At 35.7% G+C, this 10,865-nt stretch overlaps 1 non-coding gene across 1 annotated transcript; it reads right to left on the minus strand.

Annotated features, from left to right (window-relative positions):
• Window positions 1–9,020: 9,020 nt before the first annotated feature.
• On the minus strand, window positions 9,021–9,131 carry LOC128286192 (small nucleolar RNA R71). The gene has a single exon (XR_008276737.1). It is a non-coding gene; the product is annotated as a small nucleolar RNA R71 (small nucleolar RNA).
• Between the last annotated feature and the right edge of the window lie 1,734 nt (window positions 9,132–10,865).

Here is a 10,865-nt window from a genome sequence, read left to right on the forward strand (position 1 = left end):
AGTTTGCACATAAGTGCCACATATGTAGCCATGCTACCATGTAACCCGCCCATAAGTGAACTCGGACTCAACTCAACGAGCTCAGGCGTTCGCATCCATAAGTGAACTCGGACTCAACTCAACGAGTTGGACGCTCGCATCCATAAGTGAACTCGGACTCAACTCAACGAGCTCGGATGCCCAAATATCCCAGTGACATGTCACTTGTATCCTAATCCATTCCTAAGGTTCAACGGACCTTTTTCCCAATCATGTGTCTCAACCATCTTCTACGGAATGCCGATATCCGATACTCGGTAGTATTTCATATTTTCCAAGTATATCACATAATTTGACATATTATCAAACAATTATCACAAGTATAATATTTCATAATAATTATCATATCATTTAAAAAACATTAAAACATTTAAAATAATAACTATGTTACCAACATTTACATATGAACTTACCTCGTATGCGAAAATGGCTATTTTACCATTTCGTCCACAACTTGGTATTTTCCCCATTTTAGCCCAATTTCAGTTTTCCTTGCTCTATCATTTAAAATATAGTCTAATTAGGACTCACATTATTCAAATTGACCCAAAATCATATTTTTGAAAAATTACAATTTTGCCCTAAACTTTTGCATATTTACACTTTTGCCCCAAAGCTCGTAAATTAAAATTCAGCCTATTTTCTTATGTTTTATGACATGCTGATCATTTTTCCTTCTATGGCAACATCAAATTCTCACTCTAACATGTACTTATGACTATTAGGTATTTTTACCGATTAAACCCTTTTGCTCGTTTTCACTTAAAACCGAGTAGCACAAGTTGTCTAACATAATTTAAAACCTCATATTCTATCATAAAACACCAAAACACACAAATTTCACCTATGGGTATTTTTCCAAATATAAACCCTAGGTTAAATTATTGCTAGCATAAGCTAAATCGAGCTAGGGACTCCAAAAACGTAAAAATCATTAAAAACGAGGCTAGAAACGAACTTAAAATCGAGCTTGGAAGCTTGAAAACCCTAGCCATGGTTTCTCCTTGCTATATTCGGCCATGGGGTTGAAGATGAGCAAAATTGGCTTTTAATTTTGTATTTTAATTCATTTTACCCTAAATGACCAAAATGCCCTTACTACTAAACTTTCCAAAATTCCATCCATGTCCAATTTTGTCCATAGACTTAGAAATTGGTAAAATTACTCTTTAAGGAACTCTAATTAATAATCTAATTCAATTTTATGCAAAATACTTCTAGAACACAAGTTTTGCAATTTATTCAATTTAGTCCCAAATTTCAAATTAAGCACTTTATGCATAAAATTTCTTCACGAAATTTTCACACAATCATGCAATCATATCATAGACCTTAAAATAATCATAAAATAATTATTTATATCTCGGATTTTGTGGTCACGAAACCACTATTCTGACTAGGCCCAAAATCAGGATATTACAGTAATTCACTTGATTCATTGGTTTCAATCCAAAGAACTTCACCATGTTCACATTTTAATTCAATTATTTTTTGTCTACAATTTACTATGGCATCATGCAGTGTCAACCAGCCCATACCCAAAATAACATCGAATTTGTCAAATGGCAACAACATTAAGTCAGCTGGAAAATACTAACCTCGAATCATCAAAAGACAATTATTGCAAACTTTATCAACTAGCACATATTTGCCTAAAGGGTTTGACACTTTAATCACAAACTCAGTAAACTCAACAGGCAAATTCTTACTAGATACCAAATTCACACAAATATAAGGATGAGTTGATCTAGGATCGATCAATGCAATAATATTAGCATCATAAAGAGAAAATGTACCAGTAATCACATCGGGAGATGACGCATCCTTACGAGCACGTATGGCATAAGCTTTAGCAGGTGCTCTAGGTTCGGATCTCACAGCTGAATCCTTCGTCACACCTTTTCTGCTAGTTCCATTCCCAGTATTTCTCAGTGGCCTACCTCTGTTAGTAGTATTACTCGGCCTTGTACTCTGAAATTTTTCTTCCCCAACCATATCAAGGCAATATTAGATAAAATGGTCTTGAAAACCACACTTGAAACAAGCTCAGTCATTCATCCTACACTCGCCAGGATGCTGTCTACCACAACACTGACATTCAGGTCTGTTAGATCTAACATTACCCATACTTGCCTTTGATGTCGTTTGAGTTTTCGGAACCGAATATTGTTTCCCGCTGTCTCTGTGAATACCCAGCTGAAACATTCAAACGAGAATACATCTCTCTGGATTTCTTTGATTGAGATTGAAATGACTTACTCATTAGTCTTTTTCTTGCACCTCTAGCCTCACTCTCGGCCTTTCTTTTCTCATTGCTTAGTTCTTCGACTTTGCAAGCTCGTTCAACCAATACAACAAATTCTTTTAGTTCTAAGATTTCAACTAACAGTCTGATGTCCTCATTCAACCCATCTTCGAACCTTTTACACATAATAGCCTCGGAGGAAACACACTCTCGGGCATACTTACTAAGCCTGACAAATTCTCGCTCATACATTGTCTCTGACATTTGGCCCTATTTCAACTCAAGAAATTCTTTACGTTTCTGATCGATGAACCGCTAACTAATATAATTCTTTCAGAATTCCTCTTGAAAGAATTCCCATGTAACCCTCTCTCTCGACACCAGAGATACTAGTGTATTCCACCAGTAAAATGTTGTGTCCCTCAATAATGATATAGCATAGATCAAGCATTCGTCGAGTGTACATGATAACTCATCAAATACCCTGATAGTATTCTCAAGCCATCTCTCGGGGTCATCATCTACATTTGCTCTAAATTCTTAAGCCCCTTGCTTTCGAATCTTATCAACTTGAGGCTTATTCAGTCTTACCAATTCCACACCTTAAGCAACTACGGGAATCGGTTAGGGATAAGGAGGGGGTGGAGGATGTTGAGTAGTCGTATTTGTTTGAACAACCTTTAAATACCACTCATTCATCATGTGGAGAAAGGCTTCCCTAGCCCCTCCTCCCTAACAAACCGTGGGAGGTCTACTTTTAGATGGCGCTGCCCCTTGAGTAGGAGCCGATACATTACATTCTACCACATCAGCTACAGCTCGATCAGGATCCATTTACTATATGAAGACACATTTTAAAATTGTCAGTAGTCATTACACTATCATAGTTAATTCATGGCATGTAAAGCTAGACTTTTACACATGCTATGTTAGTCTAAGAATCGACTAAACTTTAGCTCTGATACCATTAAATGTAACACCCTTTATGCACATTCAACACCAAAACAGGATACGAGACATTACCAAACTTATCACACGAATAACCATACAATTCTAAGTCATGAATTTGCGTCCAAATTAAAACCATTCGCATTTAATCATAAAGTCCCTGATACAAGCCTACGAGGCTGAAAACGTGCATTGGAAGTGATTTAGGACTAAACCGAGAACTTTAGAAAATTTTACAGAACTTAGAAAATTTTCCACTAAACATGGGTCATATGCCCGTGTGGATATGGGACACGCCTGTGTCGGCAGCCCTTATGGCTACACACACCCGTGTCCCGACCCCATGTAACTCACTGACTTGTAACCTATGAACAAATTGAGGTCAAACGGCAAGTCACACGCCCTTGTGGTAAGGCGTGTGGAAAATTAATTTTCATAAATAGGTGCAGACTTCACACGGCCAGGGCACACGCCCGTGTTTGAGGCTGTGCCGTCCACACGGCTAAGACACACGTCTGTGTCTCTACTTGTGTGCTTAATTCTGAGCATTCTATTTCTCAAAATTTAGGTGCAGGGGACACACGGCCTAAACACATGCCCATGGGGCAAACTGTGTGTCACACATGGCCTAGACACACGCCCGTGTGTCTACCCGTGTGGATAAAAATAAGGCTATTTACCAAGCCATTTTGCCACCCTTTAATGCACACACCTACACAACATAAGATAGCACCAATCCAAACATATACATACAACCAAACATCCACAACCAAGACTTCAACACATCATTCATGAAAGGCATCATTATATGAATATACTTATAACCAATATTGGCTCATTTCCATTAGCCTTACACAAAACATACTTCTAACCAATATAAGTCAACACATTTGGGCAAATCAATTACGACACATAACAAAGTGACCAAGTCCCATATACATGCCAAAACTCAAAATGTTGACTTCATTGGTAGTAAAATAATTGTTGATAGTGTGAATGGATCTCCTACGATCTCTGAACCCGAGATAGCTTGGTGTCACAATAAGACAAGGGAAATAAAGGGGAGTAAGCTATATAGCTTAGTAAGTTCATATGCAAATAATATGCATCTTAACAACACTTTAATCACAGAATTTATATATACTGAGATAACATGAATGTTACTAAAATCTCATAGTCATAACTTGCTCAATGACAACCATACCAAGAGTTCATCACCCATCGAGTTTATTACTTATGAGTTCTATGTACATACTTGTACCAACTCATAACATAACCACATCCTTTCACATCTTTGACATTCCCGTTGAACACTTGGAATATTATCAGATACTCAAAAAATCTTGCACATAAGTGCCACATATGTAGTCAAAGCTACCTCATATCTCATAACAGATATAGGCTCACTCTTAAGCTATTCACGGGCTTGCTCACACAAGCTGTCAGTCAAGACGTAGCTACACAGTGTTGCTCACACAAACTGTTAGGTAACTACAACATATGCCAGAATACCCTGCCACTGGTAGGATGTACAAGACCAACACCCAGATCACAGAAACATGTACACATGGTGTTCCTAGAGACATCTCACTCGTATCCTATTCTATTCCTGAGGTTCAACTGGGAATTTTTGCTTGTCGAAACCTTTTCAAATACGTCCAAAGAGTCAATTACACAATTCATGCAATATTAAAGCATTTACAACATAAAAATAACTGTGCATTACTTACATTTGAACTTACACCGGTACAAAAAAATAGTATAATTGGACCTAATCGTCAAACACTTTGTTTTTCCCCCGATCTAGGTCTGAACCTCTTTTTTTTATCTATAATAAAAAATTTAACTCATTTAATACTCACATTATTCAATTTATCCCAAAAATCACATTATGGCAAAATTACATTTTTGCCCTTAATGTGTCACATTTTTACAATTTAGTTCCTAGGCTTGTAAAATGAAATGTATTCAATTTCTTCAAAACCCATGCCTAGCCAAACCATTTTCATACTCAAGTCTACCCATATTTTCCACTTAATCACACTTTTACTACTCATTTTATAACTATTACAAATAAGTCCTTTTTGACATTTTTACCGAAAATCACTTAGCAAAAGTTGTTTATCTAATGCTAAACATGCATTTTCTACCATTGGACATCAAAATACACAAATATCTAACATGGTTAAAATTTTAAACTTCATCATTCTTTCAATTTAGTCCTTGAAATAGCTAAATTAGGTTACAAGGATCTAAAAAATATGAAAATCATTAAAAACAGGGCTAGAACGGACTTACAATCGAGCTTGAAAGCTTGGCAAACCCTAGCTATGTCTTCTCTTGTGATTTTCGGCCATGGGAGGATGAAATTGGGAAGATGACATCTTTCATTTGTAAAATTTTGTCTTTATTAGCCAAATGACCAAAATGCCCTTAATGCCAAACTTTGAAATTCCACCCTACCATGTTCATTTTTGTCCAACTATAAGTAAAATGGTCTAATTACTATTTAAGGACCTCCAATTTAAAATTTCATATCAATTAGACACCTCTAACTTCTAAAACACACATTTTGCACCTATTGCAATTTAGTCCTATTAGTCAAATTAGACACCTTATCGATAAAATTTCTTAACAAAATTTTTACACAATCATTCAATCATATTGTAGACCTTAAAACAATATCATAATAAATATTTCTACTTTGGATTCGTGGTCCCGAAACCACTGTTCCAATTTGACCCTAAAACGGGCTATTACATTTGACATCCATCCATTACAGGTAAGATTATGATTTTTAGATATTGCAATTCTATTATTAAAAGTCATAGTCAAGCCGTCTTTATATAAGCATGCAATAGAAAATAAGTTTCTTTTGAAACTTGGCATATAGAAAACGACTCTTAAAATAATCTTCCTAAAATTATCAAGGATATAAGTGACCTGAAAGCCAACAAAATCCTTGGATAAGCTTTTGAACACCATCTCAATTTGGGTGTTCTGGTCCAAATTGGCCTCATTCTCTGCAACCTCGACAAAATAGCCCATAAGAGTGACCATATGGTCCGTGACCAGAGTAACCGACTTTTGATGGGCATTCATCAAGCTAGTTATCAGACTATCGAGCCAAGACAACTGGGCCTCTGAACATGTCTTCTAGCTTATCTAGAATCGTTTTAGCAGTCTTATAAATCTCTATTTGCTCATTCAATATGCTAGTCACGCTTACTAGCATATAGCAATGAGTTATCTCATTAGACTATTCCTAGCATTTTCTAGCCTCAGTTTGAGTGGTCGGAGGGCATTTATTATCAAGAACTATTTTAAGTTTCTTACAGCTTAGGACAATTATCAAGTTCCTTTTCAATTTGTTATAGTTATTTTCATTTAGTTTGTTTTCAGTGAGTATGTTCAATAAGGGAGTGAGTGCCATTTTCGAACTAAAACAAAACATTCATTTATTAATATCTTTGTCTAAGCAAATTTTTGAATTTTATTTTATTTTTGCAACATTATGATATGCACTAAGATTATGCACGTGTCTTACATTAAACTTTGAAAACATTTGTAATCCCACACCCATTGAATCAAGCCACAGTGAGATGATCTTGATCAACTAATAAGAACGTGGATTTCTATCCAATTACAACATGAACCTAATTCCTTAGTCATTCACACGCACTAATAATCGTGTTGATAAACCGTAATCTATACATATTTTTATCCCATGCTTAGTACATTTATGGATGGTTTCTCCTTAGATTTGGTGACCTCGATGCTCCTAATTCTTTAATTTCATGTTTTATACTTAGGTGAGCATAGGAGAGTAAAAAGAGTGAAAAATGGGCCAAAAATGGAGAAAATGGACCCACATGGGAAATCAACACGGCCTGGACTTCCTCACATGGGTAAACATATGGCCGTGTCCATTTGGCAAGATCGAAGCATGACTTACACAGGGAGACTACACGCCCGTGCCTATTTAACAGCCTTGACCACGGGCTGGAGCAATTGCACAAGGGCGTGTCACATAGGCATGTCACACGGACGTGTCCCTATCGAGCCCAAGTATAGTCCTATTTGGAAAAGACTACTTTTGAGGGCTCTTAGGCATTCTAAATCCTATTTAAACACATAAGGAGACACTTAGAAAGGAGACACGAAGTAGGAGGCAAGGAATTACTCAAGGGAAGTCGATTGATTCATCTCAAAAGCTGGATTCATCATCAATACTGAAGAACTCCCTTCAATTTCCATTCAAGGGTTTTGGGTTTTCTTTATGTTTTGTATTCATTATTCTTCTGAGATGTTTTCTTTTATAATTATGAACTAAACCCCCTAAATGCCTAAGGGGAATGAAACCTAAGACGAATCTTGTTATTATTACCTGAATTGTATGATAAATATTTGACTTGTTCTTAATTCTTGTCTTAATATTCTAGGATATTGATTCTCGTTAATATGCTTATTCAGAGGAGCCAAAGTCCCTGTCTAAGAGTAAATTTTTCATAATTAAGCGAAGTTGATTGCATGTCTAGAGATAGGGTGATAAGATTTTGTCGAATTAGGGTGAAACCTAATAAAGGGATCCATAGATCGAGTTAATGCATCACTAGGGCTTTAATTAGAAAGAGATTTCAATTAATCAACCTAAGGTTATCCGTTATTAGTCTCGAGAGAGATAATAATATAACTTAGGGATTTCTACGAATCAAGTCAAATGAATAAATCGTTTGATTCAGAGTCAAATAACAAGTGAAGTCTAAGTGGATTTTTCCTTGGTTATTGTCTTAATCAATTGAATTTTCCCTAAAAGCTTTTCCCCAATTTCTCTATGTGCACTCTTAGTTTAGTTAATTAGTTTAGATAAGTAAATCCCTTAATTTTTAGGCTAGATAATAAAAAAAAGTAATTACTAGTACTCTTGGTTCCTTTGGGTTCAACAATCTAGTCTTGCTAAAGCTATACTACTGTTCGATAGGTACACTTGCCTTCGTCATAATAATAGTTAGTTTCAAGAACGATTAATTATAAATTTTTAAAATCTGTCACGATATCACGTATCAAGTTTTTGGCACCGTTGCCAGGGAACTAAGATATTAGGAACACTCGATTTTTATTACTTTAGCCATTTCACTTTATTTGCAATTTAAATTTTTATTTTATTTTCTAATTTTTCTTTTATTCGCTCCTGGCAGGTTTTTATAGTGTATGACTAGAAGAAACCCGTAGGGACTATTATTGTTGATAGTGAGATCGATCGCATAGTTCGTAGAAATCGAGGTGAAATAAGGCAAAGCTTAAGATACACATAGGAAGAGCAAGAGAACGATACCTCAACCACAATCGAGGAGATGGATGAAAACTAGGAAAATCCACTACCTCCTGCGATTGCCGCTGATCCAGTAAATCAGAATCTTTCTCCGCGTACCATGTATGATTATGGTAAACCTATTTTAATAGGAACTGAATCGAGCATAGTTAGGCCTGCTGTTGCTGCAAATAGTTTTGAACTGAAACCTAACACCATTCAAATGATCCAACAGTTTGTTCAGTTTGATGGTTAGCAGGACGAGGACCCAAACGCTCATTTGGTGAATTTATTAGAATTTTGCGACACTTTTAAAATTAATGGCATTTCTGATTATGCCATTCGCCTTCAGTTATTCCCTTTTTCATTGAGAAACAAAGCTAAACAGTGGTTGAACTCATTACCATGAGGGTCAATCACTACTTGGGAACAAATGACCAAAAAATTTTTATTAAAATAATTTCTGACGGCTAAAACAGCCAAATTATTTAATGATATCTCCTCTTTTGTGCAGATGAATTTAGAAACACTCTATGATGCATGGGAGAGATACAAGGACCTTTTGCGAAGGTGCCCTCACCATGGGTTACCACTTTGGCTACAGGTTCAAACGTTTCAGAATGGCCTGAATCCTTTTATTAGATAGATGACAGCTGCTAGAGGAACTATCAATAATAGGACACCTGAGGATGCTTATGAATTTATAGAAGAGATGTCACTAAATAATTATCAGTGGCAAGTCATGAGGACAAAACCAACGAAAATAGCCGGTGTTTTTAACGTCGATTCGGTCACCATGCTCTCTAATCAGGTAGAACTTTTGAATAGAAAAATTGACCCTTTTTTTGGTTCTTCATAGGTTAACCCAGTAATGCAGTGCGAAGCAAGTGGAGATGGATCAAGCAATTCAGAATACCCACCCTATGGCCACAACATAGAGAACGAGCAGTTAAATTACATGGGTAATAATCCTCGATCTCAAAATAATCCTTATAGTAACAATTACAATGCAGGTTGGAGGAACCACCCAAATTTTTCATGGGGAGGCCAAGGAAATCAGAGACCACCACACCTCCAGGATTCCAACAACCACCCTACAGCAGGAAAAGAAGCCAAACCTTGAGGAGATGCTAGGAAAATTCATCTCGGTGTCAGAAACTTGTTTTCAGAATACCGAAACAGCACTTATGTAACACCCCTTACCCGTATCCGTCGCTGGAACAGGGTACGAGGTATTAACAAATTATAGAATATACTATTAAATAAAACCCAACAAAAATATGGCGTGCAATTTGATCATGAATCATTATAACATATGCCATTAACAATACAAACCAATTTCAAAGGCTTCGTACAAAATGATTAGTTTGATACTATAATTAGTATTTTAAACCTAGACAATTATGACACATAACAAAATAACTAAGTCTGCTATACATGCCATATTTCAAAATGTTGAGTTCGAATACCAAGAGTATTGATAGTGCGGGCGGATCTTCAACGATCTCTAACTCCTGTGCTAGCTGGATGACACTATAAGACAAAGGAGAGTAAAGAAAGTAAGCTTATAGCTTAGTAAGTAAGTATATAAATAGCAAATAAGGAATCTAATATGTTTACAACATAACTCAATTATATCATATTTTAATTTTACTATTTACTCCGATTTGATCAAGCTGTCCCTCCTGCATCATGATCACTAAATAAATCATAACTTGAGTTGCAAAACTCGAAATTCAAATCCGTAAAATTTACCTGAATCTAGACTCATAAAAATTCTCACTAATTTTTTTCTAGAATTTTTGGTCCAGTCAATTAGTACAGTTTAATAGTTAAAATTTCCCGTATTACACAGCTCAACTGATCTGACCTCTATTCACTACGAATTGAATTTCTCTGAGTACACAATTCAAATAACCGTGAAACCTGTTTCCTTTAAAACTAGTCTCAATAAGGAATTTAGGCATATAAACTATATTTCTTAATTTGTTTTTCACAATTTTTAATAAATTTTCCAATTTGGAACAGGGGATTACATAGTCATCCTGAGCAAGTCACACACAATTGTAAATATCTCAAAATATAGAACTCATTTGCTTGCTCTGTTTCTTTTATATGAAAGTAGACTCATTAAGCTTTAATTTCACATCTCATTCAACCTATAATTAAATTCATTCTATTTTTGGTGAATTTTAAAAATCACGTCACTGCTACTGTCCAGAACAGTTTTAATGCTAATTTCACTCTTTCACACATTCTTTGTACTAACCTCATTTTAACTTATATATATATATATATATATCACAAATCATTTTCACCAAA

The sequence above is a fragment of the Gossypium arboreum genome, chromosome 12, assembly GCF_025698485.1.
Source record: "Gossypium arboreum isolate Shixiya-1 chromosome 12, ASM2569848v2, whole genome shotgun sequence".
NCBI lineage: Eukaryota > Viridiplantae > Streptophyta > Magnoliopsida > Malvales > Malvaceae > Gossypium > Gossypium arboreum.